General features: G+C 38.0%; 1 long non-coding RNA gene across 2 annotated transcripts; it reads right to left on the minus strand.

Moving 5' to 3' along the window:
• Nucleotides 1-3974: 3974 nt before the first annotated feature.
• Nucleotides 3975-6009, minus strand: LOC145117584 (uncharacterized). Of its 2 annotated transcripts, none has more exons than XR_013712711.1 (5): nt 5627-6009; nt 5268-5417; nt 5064-5184; nt 4608-4748; nt 3975-4155 (listed from the first exon to the last, which is right to left on the minus strand). It is a non-coding gene; the product is annotated as an uncharacterized LOC145117584 (long non-coding RNA). The 2 variants fall into 2 exon arrangements; XR_013712712.1 differs by having other exon boundaries at nt 4608-4821.
• Nucleotides 6010-25291: the final 19282 nt, after the last annotated feature.

The following is a 25291-nucleotide window of genomic DNA, read 5'->3' on the forward strand; positions in this document are numbered from 1 at the left end:
TAATATGTAAATATTTCAGGTTCATACCTTTAAAATGACTACTTGCACATCTCCATACCATTTTTCTACAATTTATGGTGATTTTTACAAAACTCCTATCATTTCAGAAACGAATTCGGACCAGTCTGTGAATATGAACATTTTCACACAAGTTAGAGACTTCTAAAAATCATAATAAAAATTATGAATAAACTAGACACATTTCTAAACTCTCAGAGTTTACGGATTCAGTTTTCGACTTCGTATGATTTTTCTATGATGTTTTTAAAACAGTGCAGAAATGTTAAAAACTAGTTACATAGCTTACAATATTAACAACACTTTGTAGTATGTTGAGCAAAGTGCATAACAATAAGTTTCTAAATGTTGGATGCATTTCTTGTTAGTTTATCATCATAAACAGAAATTAGTCATTCATGATAAGGATTTTCATTCATTTCGATCACATACAATAAACTACAATAAGTATAGTTTATGGATTTTACAATACAAGCATAGTACATGAAAAAGGCTTTACTCTCAATACAAACGGGTCTTTCATATACTACATGATAAACTATAATAGTAATAGTTTATATATTTCACATCACAAATTTACTACATAAAGGGTGATTTCACTTCCACCACGGAAAAGGTTTTATATTCAAAACTATACGTAAACTAGTTAACGTAAGTTGTGAGACAATTCTTCAATTATACTCTTAGAGTACGGGTTAAAATTCCTGTAAGTTATAACCAGAGTCTCTTATAGGGAGAGCGTGATAATTGTGTATAGATCTATATTGGGATTGACACCCCACACCTTGCTGCTACTACAGCGGGACCTGCAGTTCTAAGGGTGACAAAAGTCATAGGATCTTGACATCTGAAAAACGTTGTTGCAGGTTAATTCTAGTTATAGTATGGTTATAACGACTCACATATGGAGTTAACAATCTCTATCTAAAACTGCATACTCTCAGTCTTGGGATTTAAGACTACACAACTTTGTATAAGGAAAATATTGGATTTTCTTTGGAAACACATTACCATTATAAACAAAATATAAGTACAAAATACGCACATACTCCCGGCCTTGGGATTTAAGGCTACATAACTTATAAGGAAAATAAAGGATTTTTCTTGAAGCATACATTACCATTACAAACAAAGGTTTTCAAACTCTACATCTGAAAGCTTATGAACTCACCAACTTAATTGTTGACACTCTTTCAAAACTACTTGTATTCTCAGGAAACCAGTGAAACAGAAAATCAACAACTTTTGAGGATGGGACGTTGAATCGTCAAACTTTTCATTTTTGTCATCATAGTGTAATTGATTTGAAACATGTAAACACATACTATGGTGTAACTTTTTAAATTATATTTATGATGGTTGTATTTACTTTGAGCACTATTATACTCGTTGTTGTGATACTATACATGAAGTCCTCCACCCCCGGACGTTTACGCCATCCTTGGTTTGGGGGTGTGACAATATATTACAACTAATATCACAGTATTATTAAATTTGAGTAAAAAAATAAACATAAAATTTGTTCTTATAGCTTCAACCGAAAACCGGTCTTTAAAAGACCAATTTACCTGTACGACCGATTATGCTTTCCAATGCAAAGAAAACAGCCAAAACCGATCTAATATTATCTGCTTTGTGCGTTAATGGTTAATAAAATTATTAATATTATCATGGCTAAATTTTACGGGACAAAATGATGACATGTTCTATACTTTTATGATAAAGTACATCAAAAGTCCATATATAATTTTCAAAATCTAGAGTTATCACATATTAAATGAGGAAGTTTTATGAACATTTTAAATAGATGAGGATCAATAAGTTAAATTCATAAAAAAAACTCTTGAAAAAGCTTAACCATTAGAAGACTCATTTAATTAGAACTTAAAAGTATTAGAATAATGAGTTGACAAAAATATTAAGTGATATGGTAGTTTACCATTGGAGATTGTCAAAAAGTCACACATTTAATATGTTCATAATAGACATTAGCCTACAATCATAAAGGTGACACACACAACACCACACACACATACAACATACAAAAACAACACGCATATACAATATACACACACAAAATAAATAAATAAATAAATACAAATAAAAAAATAAAATAAAATCAAGTGTTACAAATTTATGAGCTTCAAAATGGTCATAAAACATGTGACCTTTCAATCTTTCCACAAAAGTAATAAGTGCAAGTCTAGTATCTGAGATTTAGCAAACATCAAAGTTAAGTGATCTTTTTTTCTGAAGGCTAGAAAATATTATGAAAAAGAAACACCTTTAAGGTATTGAAAAAATCACATAAAGGATAAATACCAACATATTTTAGGACAGTAAACAAACCACCATTAACATTTTAATTATTTTGTTTGTTACCTTTTAATTTTATTAAATAAGTTTATATTTATAGAATATCAATACATTTTAATTTTTTCAAGAACTTACACCTAAATCTACACCTTTTATCCACTTATTTCTTTATTATTGTATTACATATTATGTTTTTTTTTTACTTTTTATTATATTAATGTGTTAAAACAAATTAATATATTTTTTAGAATATATCCAAAGAAAGTATCAAACACTCGTACTTACACGGAAATGACAAAAACATGAAAGCAAAATCGTCAATTTTAATGGGTACTATCATTGCTCATTTATATTCGAATCATAAAGTAACATTTTTATGACTAATCTCTATGTCTATATAAATAGAAATTTTAGTATTTTTGAGTTTTAAAATCGTGGTATCTTCATACATATTTTGCATCAGTACACTCTTGCAAGAAAGAAAATATGTAAGTAACTAACTCCAATCTTATTCAAAGTATAAGAGGATTTCATTACAAAAAACATAAAAGTAAATGGTAGCATTAGAATTAGGTAGCAAAAAAATGCAAAGCCCCAAATTTACTAAAGCTATCTTTAACCTAGATACAGGAAGAATAAAATCCATTCGTTTGACAAAATAAAACATAACTTTGCCCTTTTGACATTAAACAGCTTTGGCCTTTTGGCAGCTAATAGCCCAAAATAAAAAAAAATGAAAAATAAAGCAACATATTTCCATTTCTTTGTGCTTTATAGCATCCTACTATCATTTCTTTCCATACAACATTGTACTTAAAACATTTTTCTTCATAATGCATTGTACTTTAACAGATCTCCCAAAATTATATCATTGTACTTACAGATTTTCAAAGTATGATGTTATAATAGGAAGAAACAGAAGTATGATGCTCCAACAATCTAATTAATAACAATGAAAGTATGTCACTGAATCTTGCATTCAACACTACAGTCACATGCTTTAAACCTAAATTAAACTTTTCAAAGTAAAAAAAATTAAGAAATTACCAATATTACCATTTTTTATGTACTCATCATATGTCTCTTTATCCATTCTAAAAGTTGACTTCGTTGCAGCCAAAACACTTTTATCGTCAAATTTTAAGATATTTAATAAAAGTTCACACCTTTTCAAGGTTGATTTTCTCGCTTCCTATCGGCTAACCTTTGGGTTTCCCCCAACATGTAAACTGTAAAGAATAAATTGGGGTAATAGAGGAAAGCGTTGTGTGGCTAAACTGATAACAAGTAGTAGTTTGATGCCTTAATCGGTACATACATAAAAAAATCTGCTCAAAATAGCAACGTACTTTAAATTCCTACTTTATAATAGCCAAGTACTTACACTTATTTTAAAATAATATTAATATGTAATAAATAATAATGTGTTGCTGATTTCTATGCATCGAGCATCATATCTAAAATATGTCTTGATATAGTTCATTTCTAAAAAAAAACGGAATAGAGTTCATTTTTATTAGGCAAAATACTAACAATAGCAACTTATATCTATTTTTTGTTTAGTATAACATCATACATTCATTTCTTTCGAAGACAATATTATACTTTGTATAATCTAACCTAATGATAACAATGTTCATCACTATAAATAGGTAGATTTTTCAAAATACAATGTCTTACTAAAAAAATTCCAGAATATTTCAAAAGACTCGGGGAAAAAACAGAATACTCACTGAACTTTACATGTGGCTGGTTCAGGAGTTATCTTAGAACCCCACGATGATCACTCTCTCTTGATTTCCTTAAATCGAGATGGAAGACCTGGTTCAAATTATTGAATTTCCACATATAAAACACACATATGAAAACAAAGAAAAAACTCATTTTTAATACCACTATTGGCACCTAAAAATTTGTCGACAACATTGCTCAAGCCCATAGGTCATAGTTCAATCAGACTCATGCAGTTTGGTCCTAGCTAACTACATTTGCACTCATAAGATTAATGAACAACGAATCAGACATTTAGAAGTTCACCTGGTCTAAATGATTGGTTATCACTTATCAGATCAAATAGAACATTTCCTAATTCACAACAACAAATAAACACTCAAAGCTCTGTTAAACCTACATACATGTGACCTAAAACTATGATAACCAAATAATAGATTAAATAAATGCAGTGATTACAATGGTTAAAATGGACTTAAGAATCAAAAGTTATTTATTTTATTATTTATAATTTACAACTAAATAAAACAAAATTATGGTACCTGAAACCAAAACCGTGCCATCGGTTCGTGTAGCAGTTTGAAAATCTGAAGAACTGCTGCAAACGCTTCCGGAACCAATTTTGGCGGGTAAGCAGCAGTTTGATAATTCGGGTAATCAGCAGTTTGCTAATTCGGCAAGGCCTACATCACAAAATCAGCAAAAGTAAAATACGTATGCACAATTTCCAACAAAGCCAACACAAATCCACGTTAGCTACAATCAACAATGACACCAAAATGGACAATATTAGACAAATATAGCATGCTCTAGAAATTGTAATTTCAAACTTCCCACAGTATATAATAAGAAAAAACTTTACAGATTGGCTAATAGAAATAATATGAAATTACTATACTATAATTGGGTAAAATTTTCATATTATGGCAATTATGAAGATAGCAAGTGAGTAGACTTAGCATCAAAAGTAAAAACCCATTAAGTAGGAGAATTGGTACCTTTAACCGAGTGAGTCCATCAATATTGATAGGGGTTATGAGGTCAGCTTTACATAAGATGAAACCTGTAAGGCAATGATACCTCCTAACCACCAATCATGCAAATCAAAGAGTTTCAAACCTGAATCAAACAACAGAATAGAGTCACTACAGCAATAAGACAAAGGATTCAAACCAAAAAGTCCAAGGAAGAAAATATAATACATCATACACATGCTCAAAATGCCAACTATAAGGTGAATTAGCAAGATAACACGGAGGTTACTTAAAGCTTGAGAATCCTCTCGTACTCCACCTATACAACAAACGGAAACATGTTTTTGAAACCTGGAGCAGCCGGTGAAATTCATTTTCCTATAACAACAAAAAAAACTATCCTTATAATTTGAAGAATTAACAATATAATAGTAAATTATAATTATAATTAACACAAACATCAAAAGATAGATAAATCAAGATCTCGACCATATCCTCTGAAAAAAATTAGACAATATCCATGGTTAACTAAACAAACGAAATTCAACATAATAAAACATGAAATTGAAGATATTTCATAAACATACCTGATTAAAAAATATTTGTTTGAAGAAATGAAATCGCCTAGGGTTTGCGATTGGCTCCCCCTCTAAATTTGTTTCACTGGAATATAACTGAACTCCAACATCGTATTATTGGGCCTAAGACTCTACCACCATACTAGAAAGGGAAAAAATAGGAGCAAACCTCCATCAACTGAAACTCGATTTCGAGTTAGGAGGAGGCGTAACCTAGATTTTCAAAAAAAAGAAAAAAAATGACCGAAGAGTGGTTCCTGATGGCATGGTGTGATGCGTGGTTGTTGATGGTGATGGTACGGAAAGTGGTTGCTTAAACGATTAAACCTTCAAGTGTAAAGAGATTTCAACCTGTATTGAGCGAGAGTGGTGGGTGGTGCATGTTGAGATGTTCTGATCTTCAACACCTCTCTATATATGGCAGTATAAAATGACAAGGTGGATGCGTGTTAGGATTTCTTATGGAGAGAGCGAAAGGAAAGATTGAAGTAGGATATGTTTTCAGGGATTTCAAATTTTGAACGATGTGGTAACAATTGTAAAATTTATGCCTAATATTTCGCTATGAAACGTTTATCTCTTGTTGACTGATTCAGTTGGTTGACGGTGAATGAAAACAGGGTCAACTTTTACCGAACTGGTTAGGTTTAGATATTTAACTTTGACCGAACTGGTTAGGTTTAGATATTTAAGGTATAAAAATCAATTTACGTACGTATATGTTTGATAATGGGATTTGGTATGTGGATAATTATTTGTACATTCAGCTTAAAGGCTTGGACGTCTTAAATCTATTTTTAGAAATAGTAAGGTTTGTATAATAATATAGTAAGATATATATTTATATATACCTTACTATTTCTAAAAATAGATTTAAGACGTCCAAGCCTTTAAGCTGAATGTACAAACAATTATCCACATACCAAATCCCATTATCAAACATATACGTATATATATATATGACATGTGTGTAATACCTAATAATCAATAATACTTAATCTGGACAACTTTTACTATTTGATGATTGACAATTTTTTTTAACGGCTTGTTGATTGACAATTTAATGTGGTACTTTTTTTTAATGTAGATAATAAAACTATTTCTTTCCAACATTATTCCTATATAGATATAAAATATAAATATAATTAATTTCAATGTTAATGCAAAATAATAACAAAAATGAGACGAAAAGTCTAAATTTGTTATAAAATATGATCAAAAAACAAGATAAATTATAGAGTAAAGAAAGACATGAGAGTAGAGAGAACTTTTATTCCAATACTTGTGATGAAATCATCAACTTTCTAATACATATAGCTCACTATTTATACAACTAAAATAAGATGAAAGATGAATGCACATTATAATGGTGCATTATTACACTCATAAAACACATTGAAATGGTTGTTACTAATGTTAAATAATGATAGAGTTATGAGAGAAATGAGAAATTCAATGGTTATTCACAAACTAATATTTCATAAAACTCCCCCTTGAATGACAATTGTATCACGCCTCGTTAAAACCTTAATAGGTAAACATCATAGGAAAACCCTTTATTAAGGAAAAAGAGTACATCATTAATAATATATATTGGAAACAATTGTCTCGTTAAAAACTTTGCTAAGAAAACCCAGTGGGAAAAACATAACTAAGGAAAGGAGTACAATATGTTTCCAATTCCACTTGATCAACATTGAACTTGATTTCCTTGAAGCGTCACATATTAATGTTTTGTACCATCTTTTCAATTTTGGATGTAGGAAGTGCTTTAGTGAACAAATCAGGAAAGTTGTTACTTGATTGAATTTTCTGGATGTTGATGCCACACTCTTTTTGAAGATCATGAGTGAAAAAGAACTTGGGTGATATATGCTTGGTTCTGTCTCATTTGATATATCCTTTCTTGAATGGAGCTATACAAGTCGTATTATCTTCATATAGTATGGTTGGAACATCCCTGTTAGAAGTTAGACCACATCTCTTGCAAATGTGTTGAGTTAACTTTCTTAACCAAATGCATTCATGAATTGCCTTATGAATTGCTATAATCTCTACATGGTTAGAATAAGCAGCAAATAAAGTTTGTTTAACATAATTTCAAGAAAATTTCTTACCTCCATAAGTGAATAAATAACTTATTTGAGTTCGAGCTTTGTGTGGATCAGATAAATATCTAGCTTATGCATAACCAATTAACTTCGCATTTGATGAATTTTATTAGTATAAATTCATATCCACTATAATCTTCTTGTTGGACAAGAACTATATCTTGCTAATAAGTTTACAACAAAAGATATATCAGGTCTTGTATTATTAGCAAGATACATTAGTGCACCAATAACAATAAGATATGGTACTTCGGGACCAAGAAGTTTTCCATGTTTTTCACAAGTCCACAATTGGTCCTTTTGGGCATCTAACTGCCTTACCACCATCGAGTTATTTAATGGATGTGAGTTATCCATATAAAAGCCTCTTAAGCACATTTTCTAGATAATTGGATTAATGTAAAAAAAACTCCATTTTCTGGTGTGCACAATTTGAAGACCCAAACAAAATTTCGTTTTACCAAGATCTTTCATTTCAAATTTTTCTTTCAAAAAAGAAGTGGCATTTTCCAATTCTCCAGGAGTTCCAATTAAGTTCAAATCATCTATGTAAACAGAAATTATGATAAATTCTAATCAGTATCTTTTTATGAATACACATGGGCCTAATGGATCATTTTTGTAGACCTCTTTCAACAAAATTGTACTTAAACAATTGAACCACATATGTCACACCCCCAAACCAGAACGGCGGAAACGTCTGGGGCGGATGACTTTATGTACAGTATCATAATAATTGAATAGTAGCGATCAAAGAATTACAACCATTGTATTGAATATTTAATAAGTTTACATTGTACTCAAAAACATTGTTTACATAATATCAAATGCATATGACAACAGTAAATAATAACGTGATGCGACGACGTCCCATCAACCAAAAACTCTTGTGGTTACATGTTTATTGATTTCCTGAGAATACAAGTGATTTTGAAAAGTGTCAACAATTAAGTTGGTGAGTTCATAAGCATTTTGTATGAGAATGATTTTGTAACTGTTTCGTGTAAAAAAAAATGATAGTCTATACTTTCAGAAAAACCAATATTTTCTTTAAAATGAACTGTAAGTCTTAATCCAAAGACTAATAATGTAAGTAATGCTATACTGAAAAGTAGTGTTATGAAGTTTTATCTTTATATAAAATTACTTGAATGTATGTTAACCCGTAAATCAAATGTGATGTCGATACCCTATGTGGGTTATTATAACCATGCTAATGCGACTAGTTGCATGAACGACGTGCTTCAGACATCGGAACTGTTACGACATTTGTCACCCTAGACTGACCGGTCTAACTGTAGCTAACAGCTGAGGTGCGGGGCTGTCAATCCCGTATAGATCTATACACAAGTGTCACACTCTCCCTACAAGAGACTCTGGTTATGATGCAGGTCTTAGTATGTGTACTCTAGTAGGTACGGTGAAGCCAAATGTCTCACAACCAGTATCAATCGATTTACGTGAACTGAAAACTCCTTTTTCTTGTAAATGACATAATTATATCTTTAAATAATTATATGTTTCTTCTGAAATGATAGTGTAGTTTTATGACTCCCAAACTATACCAATTATAGTTTATCATGTTTGTTTGTCAAGAACATTTATATAATCATTTATATATATATACATAGTAATCATCTTGTCTAGTTTCAAAATATAAGGTCAAACATCATATTTTTGGGTTGTAACCCACAAAATAGTGAAATAATTACATTGTACTCCTTTTTTTTAGAAAAGCTATATTTTGGTAAAAGCTTCCAAAAACCTTGTAGTTTTACAAATCATAATTTCTCTTATGATTTTATGACATGGAATATACTTTGTTTTTGTTAGTTTTGCATTTGAAAACTAATATATCTCAAATATTTGAATAAAAGCTAGTGATAACTATATTTTATGCAAATAATGGCTTATACTTTAACATAAAGATGAAACATGCAAGTATTTGTATGAAAAACAAATTTTGACTTGTATTCCCCCCCCCCCCCCCAAAAAAAAACATGAAAATCTCGAAAATGTGGGGGTTACGAACTCACCTTGAGTGGATTTGTGGGTTGTTTTGAAGAGATGGTGTGAAGATTTCCAAGCCTAAACACTTGAATGTCGTTGATGAACTCTTTGAAGGTGATATTATCCTAAGAGTTTTAACACATAATAATATGTGTAAATATGATGAAACTAACATGAAAGTGTATAAATACACTAAAATTTGAAGAAATACTTACCAAGATTCTAAGAATAAGCTTGGAGATTAAATCCTTGGAGGCTTGGACTTGGTTCTTTGAGGGAAAATGAAGGAAGAATGAAAGAGGCTGAAAAATGAGAGAATGGTTTGTGGAGTGATTTATGTCGAGTATAAGGGGAAAATAAAATTGAAGTGATATATGCTTAGTTATATGCTGGTTAAATACACAGATACTCGCTAGTTAATGTTTTGGTATTGGAAATGATAAAATATCAAGTCAACAAGTCAACCTTTCCTTAATTTTGTCCTTCCCACCGAAACCACATGGAGAAACCCAATAAAAACTATATAGAAAGCGTCCAAGGCACATGAGATTTCGGCCCATGCTCCAACCGAAATCACATGGTGATTTTGGTGTTGTGCAAACCGAAATCACATGTGATTTCGGTTTATGCAAACCAAAATCCCATGTGTTGGGGTCCTAGGCCGAAATCTCCTAAATGAAATGGTCCAATCCTTGATTTATTATAGCTTTTTGACTTTTCAAAGGGTAATTACAAATATTCACATATATAATTAATGCCCCTTTTGGTTTACAAAGTTTTTGCAACAAATTACGTTGTGAATTCACTTGTACACAGTTACAACTTAGACCTTGCTTGTTCCAAAATTTTCCAGTTGTCACATCATCCCCCCGTTAGAGGAAATTTCATCCCAAAATTAGCATCTTGGACGGGTTCTTGCAACTAGAGGAAAAGTTGTGGGTATTTCTGTTTCATTTGATCTTCTCGTTCCCAAGTGAATTCGGGTCCTCGCTTGGCGTTCCAGCGGACCTTCACTATTGGTATTCGGCTTTGTTTCATTCTCTTGATCTCCCTATCCATGATTTCCACATGTTCCTCTATGAAGTGTAGACTCTCGTTTACCTCGATTTCATCGAGTGGGACTACAAGAGTTTCTTCGGACAGACACTTCTTTAGGTTGGATACGTGGAAGGTAGGGTGTATGTTACTGAGTTCCTGTGGTAGTCGAAGTTTGTAAGCCACCGAGCCGATTCTAGCAAGGATCTCAAATGTCCCGATATACCTTGGATTTAGCATTTCCACGTTTACCAAAACGTATCATTCCCTTCCAGGGCGATACCTTCAACCAGAACGTGATCACCAACCTGGAATTCCAAGGGTTTTCGTTGCTTATCAGCATAGATCTTTTGCCGATCCCGGGATGCCTTCAATCGTTCACGGATCTGAACGATCTTTTCCGTAGTTTCTTGTATGATCTCCAGGCCGATGAGCGTGCTATCAGACAATCATCTTTTTGCTAGTTGCGTGTCATCTACCTCAGCCCAACACGGAGGGGATCTGCACTTGCGTCCGTAGAGGGCTTCGAATGGTGCGACTTTGATGCTAGTGTGATAGCTGTTATTGTAAGAGAATTCGACGAGTGGTAAGTGGGTATCCCAGTCCTTACCAAAGTGTATCACACATGCTCTCAACATGTCTTCCAACGTCTAAATAGTCCTTTCGCTTTTCCCGTTATTCTTAGGGTGATAAGCTATACTCATGTCGAGTTTGGTTCCCAAGGAATTTTTGAGTGATTGCCAAAACCGTGAGGTGAATCTACTATCTCTGTCGGAGATAATAGATATTGGCACACCATGTAGTCGTACAATTTCTTTAATGTGCGTCCTTGTGAGCTTCTCCATCTTGTCGATCTCTTTTATTGGTAGGAAGTGTGCGGATTTGGTTAACCTGTCAACGATCACCAGATGGTGTCAAGTCCACCCGTCATCTTGGGCAGCTTGGTTATGAAGTCCATGGTTATGTGCTCCCACTTCCACTCGGGTATGTCCGGTTGCTGAAACAAACCCGAGGGTTTTTGATATTCTACCTTGAGCTTGGCACAAGTCAGGCACTTGCCCACATAGGTAGTTTCATGTTTGGCCACCAATAAAGTTTCTTGAGGTCCAGATACATCTTTTCTAAACCGGGAAGAACAGAGTATTTTGTCTTGTGAGCCTCGTTCATGACAACGTCTTTGTACCCACCGAATCTCAGTGTCCAGATTCGATCCATGAAGTAACGAGCTCTGTCATCCCTGTCTTCAAAGTTTTTATCCATTCCCCGCAATGCCTCTCCTGTGATGTTCTCGGGTTTCATGGCTTCTAGCTGTGCCTCCTTGATCTGTGCGGACAAGTGTGAATGGATGGTCATGGTCAACGATTTCACTCGGCGGCCCGAGTATTCTTTCCGACTTAGGACGTCTGCTACTACGTTGACCTTGCCCGAATGATAACGAATTTCACATTCGTAGTCATTTAGCAGTTCCACCCATCGTCGTTGTCTCATGTTGAGCTCCTTTTGATTGAGAATGTGTTGAAGACTCTTATGATCTGTGAAGATGGTGCACTTTGTGCCGTATAGGTAGTGCCTCCAGATCTTCAGGGCAAACAAAACTGCTCCTCGTTCTAGATCGTGTGTGGTGTAATTGACCTCATGAGTCTTGAGTTGTCTTGAGGCATAGGCAATGACCTTTTCTCGTTGCATAAGCACGCATCCTAGGCCCTGCTTGGATGCATCATAGTAGACCACAAATTCTTCGGTCCCTTCTGGAAGAGACAAGATTGGAGCGCTACACAGAGCAAGCGTTTGGAATGAAGTTTCTTTTTTATTATCCCAGCTGAACGTCACTCCCTTCTGAGTCAAGGTAGTGAGCGTCTTCGCGATCTTAGAAAAGTTCTGTATAAATCTTCGGTAGTAGCCAGCAAGGCCTAAAAACTGGCTGATCTCTGTCGGCGTTCTTGGTATTGCCCGATTTTCAATCGCCTTGACTTTGGATGGGTCCACGTGTATCCTTTCCTCGCTGACTACGTGCCCTAAGAAGTCTACTTTTCGAATCTAGAACTCGCACTTTGAGAACTTTTCGTATAGCTTTTCTGCCCTTAATGTCTCCAAGACTTGTCGTAGATGCTGAATATGTTCCTCCTTACTTCATGAATAAATTAGTATGTCTTCGATGAATACTATCATGAATTTATCAAAGTAAGGTCGGAACACACGGTTCATTAAGTCCATGAACACAGCAGGTGCATTAGTCAAACCAAAGGGCATCACCACAAACTCATAGTGGCCGTAGCGAGTTCTGAATGTTGTCTTTAAAATATCTTCCTCCTGAATTCGCAGTTGATGGTACCCCGCCTTAGATCAATCTTTGAGAAGTAACTCGATCCTTGCAGTTGATCAAATAAGTCGTCGATTTGAGGTAGGGGATAACGATTCTTGATAGTGAGCTTGTTTAGTTCTCAATAGTCTATGCACATGCGGAAAGATCCATCCTTCTTTTTCACGAACAAGACCGGTGCTCCCCAAGGTGATAAGCTCGGTCTGATTAATCCTTTGCTCAACAGCTCGTTCGGTTGACTGGACAGTTCCTGCATTTTAGCCGGTGCTAAGCGGTATGGGGATTTGGCTATGAGGGTGGCTCCGGGGATTAAGTCGATTCTGAACTCGACTTGGCGTACGGGTGGGATTCCCAAAAGGTCTTTTGGGAATACATCGGGAAAGTTGCAGACCTCGGGAATATCCTTGATGTCTTGAACTTCTTGTTTCTTATCATCAACATGAGCTAAGAAGGCATGGTATTCTTTGCGTAGATTTTTCTAATCCTTGATGCAGGAGATGATTTGTAGATTCACGTTGGGTTTGTCGCCATAAATGACGAGGGTTTCGTCATTTGGCAGGTTAAGGCAAACGACCTTTTCGTAACACAAAATATCGGCATGGTGAGGTCTTAACCAATCCATGCCTATGATAACGTCAAAGCTACTTATTGTGACCGACATGAGGTCGATTCAGAAGGAATGATTGTTTAGAGTTAATGTGCATCCTACGAATATATCTTTAGTGCTTTCTGTCTTTCCATTGGCCATTTCTACTGTGAATGTTTAATTTAGTGTTTGGGGTTTCTATTTGAGTAAGTGTTTAAACTGGTGTCTCACGAAGCTTTTCTCCGCATCACTATCAAATAGTATGCATGCATATGAGTTGTTTAGGAGGAACGTACCAGTGCCACAGTGGGATCCTTCATGGCCTCCTGAGCCCTCTTATTAGAACCCTTCCCACACCTCCATTATTTCTGTTTTGTGCCTTCGGGCAGTCCCTCTTGAAATGTCTGGTCTCACTGCAACCGTAGCATGCGCGACTCACCCCAACATTAGCGGCTTGGGTGGTTTGTTATGCCGGTGCTCTGTAGTAACGAGTGGTGTGTCCCTTCTTGTTGTAATTGTTACATTGCCTATCTTGGCAGGCACCATGGTGGTGGTAGATGCACTTGTCGCATTTCGTAAGAGTTCCAGCATATTGCTTGGCTGGTGCAGGGGCAGTAGGGGCGATAGGGGCAGTGATGGCATGGACAGCCACAGTTTGTTGCTTCTTAGCTGGGTCATGAGCGGGTTAGCCTTTCTTTTTGTTCAAAAACTTCCTCTTGTTGTCACCTCCTTTTGGTTGCTTGCGCGTGGGGGTTATGATGCCTTGATGAACTTCCTGGTCGACAAGAGTTTGTGCCAGGCGCTTGGCACTGTCGAGGGTGCTCGGGTTGGTAGATATGACCATCCCCTGGATCGGAGGGGATAACCCCTAAATGTAACGTTCCACTTTCTTGGCCTCTGGAGTGACCATTCCCGGGCACAGAGTTGCCAATTCGTTAAATCGGGAAGTGTAAGTGGTGATATCAAAACCCTTCATGGAGTGTTCCCACAGTTCCTGTTCAAGCTTCTGCATCTCGCTCCTTGGACAATATTCCTCAAGCATTGTAGTCTTCAAGTCCTACCAACTCATGGCGTTGGCAACAGCTAGAGTCAAAGTTTTAACGTGGTTGTTCCACCATGACAAGGCTGAGTCCGCAAATGTACATGCAACATATTTGACCTTGAATTCATCAGGACATGCACAAATTTCGAAGATGGACTCGGTTTTCTCGAACCACCTTGTTAAAGTAACAACCCCGCCGTCGCCATGATACGGCCTGGGCTTGCAGTTCATGAAATCTTTGTATGAGCACAGCCGCTGGCGCCCTTGGTTTTCTCCCTGATTGGAACTGTCAGTCCCGTTTCCGCTTCCGTTGCTGTTACTGCTGATTTGGGCCACAGCGGTAGCCACAACGGTTGTTACTGCATCCTGGAACACAACATAATCCATTTGTGGAGGTGGTGGCGGTGGTGGGGCTGTTGGTGTGTTGTTCTTGCGCCTGATTGACTTCCTTGGTGGCATACTTCTGCCACAAAGTTTAAAGGTGGAATGACGATAAGTCTTGATAAAAGTTATGAATCGGACACTACCGTAATGAAATGCCTTGTATTGTATATCAAGTCTAGTTGTTATTGAAATTTGCAAGCAATTCATAATAAACTTTACTATAACAAGTAAACAATTGCATAACACATAACAACATCCAATGAAATAAAAAGCATACCCATTTCATTGATATTATAGTACTAGTACATAGTTTTTGAAAATTTGACCTTTAAGAAGGTCTACATGAAAGAGTAGCAATAACGCTTACTCATAAATAACAACAATATATGAGTAGTACATGCCCTACTCACGGCGGGTAGTCTCCTGTGGGCCATGAGATGAAGTCGAGGCGCCCTGCATCTCTGCTATCCGACGCTCAGCTGCAATCACCTTCTCCTCGAGAGTCGTGTGCCTCTCCTGATACTCTCGCACTTCCGTTCGAGCGGTGGTAAGGTCCTCGCGGAGGCTGTCAATGAGGTGGCATACCCGGGGGTAGTCCCTCTCCAGAAATCGAGTCCGTGCATCAGTGGCCTCAACAGCGGACCCTAGCTCCATGATCCGATTTGCGGACGCCCTGATCTGATCTCCGAGGTGTGAGATGCGCTGAACCATGACAGGGAAGGCACTGTCTGCCGGTCCTCCGTGACTGAGGTTATAGAAACCCCACTGCATGCCGAATGGAGAGCGCTGGTGTTGCTTCTTGCTCCACCTCTCCAAGTCTTCCGCCCAACGGGGGGTGGGTCCATGGTAGCCCAAGCGATGGGCGGGAACTCGGGCGACATAAGGAGGATTTATGACCTCGGACTCTGCGTCCGAGTCCTCCTCTTCCTCTTCCTCGTGTTCTTCTTCCTCCACCTCCTGATCCTCTTCTGGATCCTCTTCGGGTTCTTCTTCGGGTTCTTCTTCCATTAGTTCCTCAGGATCCTCTTCGATCCACCCACCATTTCCCTGGATAGGGAAATAGGGGTCTCCGGGCATGTGAAATCATGCCATGAAGTCTGTGCGAGAATGGAGATATGAGAAATACATGAAAGGCTTAATGATTCTGTAGTATTCTAAAATACTCCTATAGTATTTTAATCTTAATGTTTTATTCTAAAGTTTCTTGGTATTCAGGGTTGGTAAGTTTTAGATTCGTTGCCCACCACGACCATTCCTAAACACATGTTGGTCATATCTCGTATAAATATAGTTGATCAGACTATATTTATCCCAGGTATGACTACATAACTGTCTAGGCTTAACCGTAGTGTTTAACTCCTCTAAATACTTTTCATATGGTTCTCATTATGATATTGTTTCTAGTATGTATGCATGTATACTTTTTATGAAAATATTATTCTATTTTAAAAGTATACTTCTTAGTCAGAGTGTTTTAGCCCCATTGTATTTATAGTTGTATATCTTACATGGTTTGATATACTTAGTTCACTATAAACAATGCTCTGATACCAATCTGTCACACCCCCAAACCACAACGGCAGAAACATCTGGGGGCGGATGAATTCATATTGATGAGTTGAAAAACTCTTAGATCGATTAGATCTTCAACAGGTTAAACAATAAAAGCAAACAAACACAATCAACACGATATAGAATCAAGTAATGCTTAATGATTCAAATGTAGTCACGCCTCAGCAGAGCTCGATTAAGAACTTCCACTGTAGAGGCGAGCTAGGGTTTGTAGTACAATGATCAGAATAATAATTAAAGCGCTACCGTCAAAGGATGCATGCATGCACCTTAAATACTAAACCCTAATAAAATAAGCACGGTTGGACAGGCCCAAACCGGATAACAAAACTGGGCTAAGGACCGAGCCCAAGGACGCAACACTAATAGACCCAACAATCTCCCCTTTGCGTCAAATGGGGCGAGATTTCACTTCGGTCTTCACTTCGGTGGAGGTTGAGTAGTTCGCTTCACAACCTTGAACAATTTTGGAATGATGGCAAGAAGAGTTTGTCTGAAAGCCATATACCACCGAAGCATATCTGAGAACAGCCTCTTGTCTGCTGCACTATTTTGATCACACCCATGGATAAGCTGAAGAATGTGCTCCAAACAAGAATTGGAGAATAGATGTTAATTGGAGAATAGATGTTTGTCAGCCAGAGCAAATAAGCATCTTTGACCTTCGCCTCTGAGAAACATGACGGTGTGAGACTGTGGATCAATCTTTCCCTTCACCATCAGCTTAGTGTCACCAGCCTTCCCAACAGGCTTGATTGAGGGCCTCTTGCGTATACCAGTGGCAATCTCCTGATCCATCTTCACCACTTCATGAATGTAACACACTAGCATACGCTTGATGTGATCAACGATGGGCTCATATTCTTTCTGATTGGAGAGAAGGATGTTGTTCAGAAGAATCCAATCGTGTGGATTCAGATTTGGCAGATCAGAAAGGGAGATCATATGGGCCGAACCATCTGATCCTCGGGTCACATTGAATCTGATGTTAATGAACTTCCCTGCTACAGTAGGTTTCAACACCTTAACTGTTGTGATCTTCTTGTTGCTCCAGGAAAGGTACTGAGGTTGGGAGAATTCATGATAATATTCAAGCAAGTCTTGATCAACCTTTGGATCAGGAGAAGGAACCGCCACTGTAGACTCGAAGCAGTGAAAGATGAAGGCTCTACGAGTGATTGGCATGTCAAATTGAGAATCTTTAGAATTCTCGACATCAAATGAAAGAACGGGCTCCAGCCAATGTGAACTTGGAGTCTCAATAACCTCCTTTCGTAGCCTTTCCAACATCCATAGAGGAAACATCAATTTCCTCTGGTTAAGCAGATTCGCTTCTCTCTTCTCATTCTCCTTATTAAGGGCAACAGTGACGTTTGCCTTAATCTCTTGAGCAGTGGGCTTGGCTTTGAGAGGACTAAGTTTAGGAATCGTTTCTTCAATAACAACATCATCTTCATCAACAGTAACCTCAGCAATTCCTTTTCCCCTATCCGGCATGCCCGAACCCGAAGCTTCTTTCCCCTTCGGTTCAATAACCACCTTCGGTTGTTGTGGTTTCGGTTTCGGTTGTGGAGGGTTTGGTTGATTTGGTTTCGGTGGTTGTGATGAAGACTTCAGCTCTTCTCCCCCTTGTTGCGGAGAGACAATGGACTCTGGAACACCCTCTATCCGGCTTAGAATATCCAGAGCAGGCTGTAACTTCTCAGCCAAATGACGTCGAACCGAGATGGTAAGAACGGAATCGTTGGCTTCAAGAAGATGAAGGAGAATAGAGTGAACATCACCGACATAGCTTTTAACCACAAATCGCTCCGAACGTAGTTCTTCAAGGTCCTTGTTCGCTTGATTAAGCTTCACAGTCTGGGTTTTGAGTTGAGTGGTCCTCAGAGCAAGTGCATCCATCACTTTGTTTTCCAAGGCAAGATCTGCCTGAAGTTTGTTCAAGAGTTCAGAGACAGAAGCTTGATGTTTGACGTGATCAGAGGAGAGGTTCTTGCGAAGCACCTCAAATAGCTCTTTCTCTTGTTGAAGAGATTGAGTGAGGGACTTAACCGAGGCATTGACCTTGTCAGTATTCTGCTCAGCACTGCCCTGTAAAGATTCAAGGAAAATGTTTGTGTTAGAAATTAGTTTATCGACTTTTTCGGTCGCTTCTGTGCAAACTTTTGTTGAAGCATCAATAGCTGAAGTAGCTTTGGAGATGGAAGCTTCGTGTTCCTTGACCCAGGTGGCCATCAAGTATTTTAAAGCAGACTCAGAAGAGGAAACCCGAGTAGAGGAGGAGGCCATCAGCTTATCCAGCTTCTCATTCAGCTCCTTGAGATGGCGCTTGGTAACAGGGGCATCATCATCATCGTCGCTTTGCACCCTGTAGGGACTGTAGTAGAAGGTGTCCTAATCAACATTGTCACCACCAAGAACGGTATTGGTCTCTGTCGATTGGGTAGGTGATGGAGGTTTGGTAGTAACAGGGGTTTCGGTTGCTGAAGTACGAACCCCCGTATCAGATACGTTGGTCTCAACTCCAGTGGTGGTGGTGGTTGTAGCTTCAAAGAAAATAGGTGTAGGAATGGGAATGGTAGAGGAAGGTTGAGAGGTGATTATTGGAAAAGTGTGAGGTAAGGAAATAGGAATGGAAACAGGTGGAGGAGAAGGTGCTTGGGAGCGAACATGTACCTCTGGTGTAGGCGAACGAGGTGGTGTACCACCACGAGCCGAACCTTCATCATCTGAGCTTTTGCTCTCAAATTCGCTAGGAATGGTATGTTGATGACCAGTAGGCACGTACTCAGAGTCAGAATCGCTTGATGATTGAAGAATAAGCTTCCGAGCAGGTTTCTTGACCTTCTTCTGCTTGGGCTGGCAAGGTGCTGCCTTCGCAGACTTTCGCTTCCTTGGAGTCTGAACTTTTGATACTTGACATCCTTTATCCCCCTTTTTTGATTCTTGCTTCTTTCCCCGTTTAGCAGGATTGTCTGCTTCCTCAATAGATTTTATCGTTTCAGGAGTAAGTTCCCTTGGACCAGAAGAGGGGAGCTTCTTGTATTCCTGAATAATTTTGCTCGCAGGCGACACACATGCATACATTGTCTCAGGAATTGAGCCAACAAAGTGAAACTTCGACGGATGAGTGACAATGATGTTAGTGGTATGAAAGGTAGCAATGGAGGAGAGCATTGAGTCTGCCATGATTGGAACATGATAACGCTCCATAACCCATTGAGTAATAATGGTCCAAAACCGGGCACATGAAATTTCTGTGTGGCGAGAAGCAGATGACAAACTTTGTACAAGTTGAAGCCACAAAACCAAACCATAATCAAGGTTGACACCATGGTACAACCCATAAAGCAGAGTCATGAAAGACTTGCTAGCACCATCAGATCCTGCACTTCGTTCAGAAAGCCCTTTGAAGAGAAAGGTGAAGAGGCCATTCCATTGAGGAGGAAGGCACAATTTCTTGAACTTGGTCACAGTAGTTAGGGTTTCAATGTACCCCATGTTGTAGAACATCGAGAAAAGCTGACCTGTGGAGATGGAATCAGGGTTCACCATGGATTCGTCATAAGTGAGCCCTAGCAACTAGCAAAATCGGCTCTTGGAGATCGAAGCTTTCTAGTTGAGAATGTCGAAGTAAATCTTCTCGGCACCTTTATCGTACGTAGCCGTGGAATAGATTTATGAGAGACATGTCATTGGTACGACTTCCACCGTTGATAGAGCGTTGACGAGTGGGGAGTACTTTAGACATTCCACCACTTGATACATGTAAGTATCGTAGATGAACGGTGTAAGATCGATCAACAAGTTCTGGTTGGACTTGATTGCGAGAAGAGTGGAGCGTGCAGTGGTTTCTTGAACGGAGGAAGATTCTGCCATTGTTGAAGCTTGATGAAGAAGAAGATGAACACTAAATACGAAATTGCCTTCTTTGCTTGAGAGAGATGAAGTGTGGTAGAGAAGAATGCCACATAAATCAATCCCTTATATACGATTTTGAAGAGAGAGAAAAATCACAGGCAATGATTCCATTAATTTGGGAAACGACGCCTAAAAAGCGTGATTAGACAACTGGCAACCCCGATTAAACAGCTGATGACGCATGATTAGGTAACTATTCAAATTCACGCGCGTTTCCATACTTATCCTCCTTTCAAATCACCAATCGATTAGACTTCCTGCTGTGTCACTGCTTGAACCTTCAATCGAATCTTTATTACGTTAATTACCAACGACTTTATACCAATACATCCCTTCGTTTGGAAATAACTGCATTACATCGTTAGGAACCGAAGCTATATATTTATGAATAGCTTATGAATAACGAGACTATTGGAAAATCCAAGATTTTCGTGCAAGATAGTGTCAAAGATAAAGAAATAAATCAAACTATTTGTGGGATTTTGTGATGTCAATTAAGACATAAAGCAGTGGATCCCGGGCACGAATCTCTTCCTTCAAAGTCAAGAGAGAGTTCAAAGTGCTTGTTTGGATTCCCGTTGAATTACGATCAAGTACTTGTTGAGAAGCATTGGAAGGCATCTTTTATATATAAGGTTATTAAGGGTGGCTTTCGCTTCAATTCTGGTTTCCGATACTTGATATAAGACCGAAATAGAACGAAGTACTTGTGAGACCGATGTGGCCTATTAAACAAGTAGGTTTGGAACATATTCAATGACTTGTTGAAAATCGTTAATTAGAAATCTCAAAGAAAATAAAAACTGGATCCTTTGGGAAAAAAAGTCGTGGTGCAAGACATTTTCATACGGATCTCTCAAAATAAAAGGAGATTTCAAAGTACTTCCACAAAAGTGGTTTCGTTAATTCAAAGGTGAAAGCTAAAACATATAATTGTTCACTGTCAATGCTTTAAAGGTTTTGAATTTTGGGTTTCACTTAGCACGTAGTGGCATGAAACTAAGATCATTAACACAGAAGATGTGTAACCGTAAACATCAGTGGTAATGCTGAGAGTCTCAAGGGTTACATTTATGAGATGAAGTATGATGGAGAAAAAATAAGAGGTGGTTAAAGAGCCGAATGTACCTCTGCTATAAAAGATAGACTAAGCAGAAAAACTCTTAACTCCATTTGAGAAGAGTAAGGTAGCTCATGATTAGAGTGAATTTGACAACCTGATTGGGAAGACATGATTTGTATATATCAAGTCATTAAGGCTTCACTCAAAATCTTTTGAGGCTTGGGTCAACATGCATCAGCATGCTTCTAGGGACACCTAGCTAGTACATAGAGAAAGAATTATACCTGCCCCAGCTCCATCATTGAGAATGGTCCTTATATACAAATTATATTAAGAGAGAAGCAAATAATACAAAAAAGAAAAATATGTTTGGATTTTATAAGATTTTCTGAAAAAGAATTAAAACAAAAAGAAAAATATTTTTGAATTTTATAAGATTTTCTAAAAAAGAATTAAAACAGAAAGAAAAATATTTTTGAATTTTATGAAAATAAAAGGAAAAACATAAAATAAATTGCCAGAAAAGAGAATACATACTATACAACCGAAACCATCATTTGGAGATGAGAGGCAAACCGAGCCTAGTGAGATCGAACCCGAAATAGGCCGAGTGTTCGCTTCATTTCGGTTCCCGGAAGAACCGAACCCGAAATGCACCGAGCGTTCGCTCTATTTCGCTTCCAACTTTTATTGAGACAAAAGAGATTTCGGTACAGATTCAGCTTCCATCATACCTAAGCCTTGTAGGATCTTATTAAAACTTGCTTCAGGCAAGGCCTTAGTGAAGATGTCAGCCAATTGATCAGTGGTTCTTACGAAATGAATTTCAATGTTACCATCTTCCACATGATCTTTGATAAAGTGATACCTCAGTGCTATGTGTTTCGTCTTTGAGTGTTGCACTGGGTTATGACAAATCCTAATTGCACTCTCTGAATCACAATATAGTGGGATTTTCTTCATGTTCAGGCTGTAGTCTCGAATTTGACTTTGTATCCAAATGACCTGAGATGTGCATGATGCAGCGGCTATATATTCTGCTTCGGCAGTGGAGAGAGACACACAAGTTTGTTTCTTGGATTGCCAGCTAACAAGTTTGTCGTCCAGAAATTGGCATCCTCCAGTGGTACTCTTTCGGTCCAGACCACATCCCCCAAGATCAGCATCTGAGAATGCTTGGATAAAGAACCCTGATTTGGCTGGGTACCACAAACCGAGAGAAGAGGTTCGCTTCAGGTATCGAAAGATGTTCTTCACAGCTAGCAGATGAGGTTCACGTGGATTAGCTTGAAACCTGGCACAATAACAAACAGAGAACATTATGTCTGGTCGACTTGCTGTTAGATACATTAGAGACCCTATCATCTGACGATAAAGGGTCATGTCAGCAGCCGGTTTGTCCAGAGAAGGAGTTAGCTTTGTGCCAAACGCCATAGGAACCTTTACTTTCGAATCTCCCATCATTCCAAACTTGGCGAGCAAGGTCTTCGTGTAAGCCTCTTGATTAATGAAAATGCCTTCGGGTCCCTGTCTTATATTCAAGCCAAGGAAAAAGTTAATAGGACCCATTGAGCTCATTTCAAATTTAGTCTCCATCAACTTCCTAAATTCAGCTGTTAAGCTAGGATTTGTGGAACCGAAGATGATATCATCAACGTAAATCTGAACGATTATAAGGTGGTCACCCTCTTTCTTACGAAAGAAGGTTGGGTCAACCGAACCTTGTTTAAACTTAGACATTTTGAGAAATCTACTTAGAGTTTCATACCATGCCCTTGGTGCTTGCTTGAGACCATAGACTGCCTTGTCCAGAATGAAGCAGTGATCTGGATACTTTTCGTTCACGAAACCCGGTGGTTGCTCTACGTACACCGTCTCTTCCAGTTCTCCATTTAGGAAGGCATACTTCACATCCATTTGGAATACTTCAAAGTTCTTGTGTGCAGCATAGGCGAGAAAGATACGAACCGATTCTAGCCTTGCTACTGGAGCGAAGGTCTCTTCATAATCTATGCCTTCTTCTTGACAGTAACCTTTCACAACCAATCTTGCCTTGTTGCGTATCACATTTCCTTCCTTATCCATCTTGTTCCTAAAAACCCACTTTAATCCAACCACAGAAGCATCCTTTGGTGTTGGAATCAATCTCCACACTTTATTTCGCTCGAACTCATTGAGTTCATCCTGCATGGCCTGTACCCAATCAGAATGATCGAGTGCAGTCTTGATCGTCTTTGGTTCGACTTTGGAGACGAACGAATTAAAAATGCAGAATTCCCCTTTAGAGAAAAGTGTTGTTTGTTTCGCTTTCAGTTGTGATCGTGTGAGAACCTTTTCTGTCGAATCACCAATAATTTGTGTTTGTGGATGATCTTTGGTCTATTTGGTGAGAGGAGGGTAATTAGGATCATACGAGGGATCCAGTTCAGCATTCACTTCTTCTTCAAATTCTGACTGAGTATCATCATCGTTTGTATTTGCATTCTCCCCCTCGAAAGATGATACTTCCTCAGTTTCAGGCTCAAAATTCTCCCCCTGGATTCGACTTTCGGTTGGAATGAATGATGATGATCTCTCCCCCTGGAATGGTGAATCTTGGTTATGTGGAAAAGACGAACCCTCCCCCTGAATATGAGAACTATCTTTTGGAGGTTCGCTTGTGTCTGGCTTTTCGGTTGTTACCGGTTCTTCTTCTGCCATTTTCTTCGCATCATCATCGATTATCTTCTTCAAGTTATCTACCTTGTTGTCTGCAGCTTTAGATTCAGAGAGAATAGCCTTTTCTGGTTCATCAAATAGCAGCATGTATTGCTCAAAGAGGTTTGAAATTGGTACCGTAACTTGACCAGATTTTGGAAATATTTCCTCCACAGAACCTTCAGTTGACTTCAGTTTCTTGACGTAGTTATCATCGAAGGTGACATAATAGGTCTCTTCAATTTTCTTTGAACGCTTGTTGAGAACCCTATATGCTTTGGAGGTTAAGGAATAACCCAGAAAGATTCCTTCGTCTGCTTTTACATCAAACTTGTTTCGGTGCTCCTTTGAATTGAAGATAAAGCATCATGAACCGAACACATGGAAAAACTTTACATTAGGCTTTCGGTTGTTCAAGATCTCATAAGGAGTGATGGAGAAACATTTGTTGAGATAAGATCTGTTCTGTGTGAAACAAGCAGCAACAATGACATCAGCCCAGAAATATAGAGGCAGAGAAGCGAAGCTCAGCATGGTTCGGGCTGCTTCACATAGAAATCGGTTTCGCCTTTCGACTCTGTTGTGGAGTATATGGAGCCGAGAAGTTGTGAGTTGTCCCCTTCTCTGCAAGAAAATCTTCAAAGTCTTTGTTCTTGAACTCCGACCCGTTGTCGCTTCTTATGTTTTGAACTATCTTCCGTAGTTGAACTTCTATCTGCTTGATAAAGAGTTTAAGCTTGGGAGTAGCCTCTGATTTCTGCTTCAAAAAGAACACCCAGGTAAATCGAGAGAAGTCATCCACTATTACAAGTATATACCTGTTACCTCCAATGCTCTGGATTGAAGATGGACCACATAAATCAATATGAAGTAATTCTAGTGGTTCAATAATTTTCGTATTGACTCGAGAAGGATGACTTTTTCGACTTTGCT

Source organism: Lactuca virosa, chromosome 5 (genome assembly GCF_052849685.1).
Source record: "Lactuca virosa cultivar CGN04683 chromosome 5, Lactuca_virosa_CGN04683_v6, whole genome shotgun sequence".
In the NCBI taxonomy this organism is placed as follows: domain Eukaryota; kingdom Viridiplantae; phylum Streptophyta; class Magnoliopsida; order Asterales; family Asteraceae; genus Lactuca; species Lactuca virosa.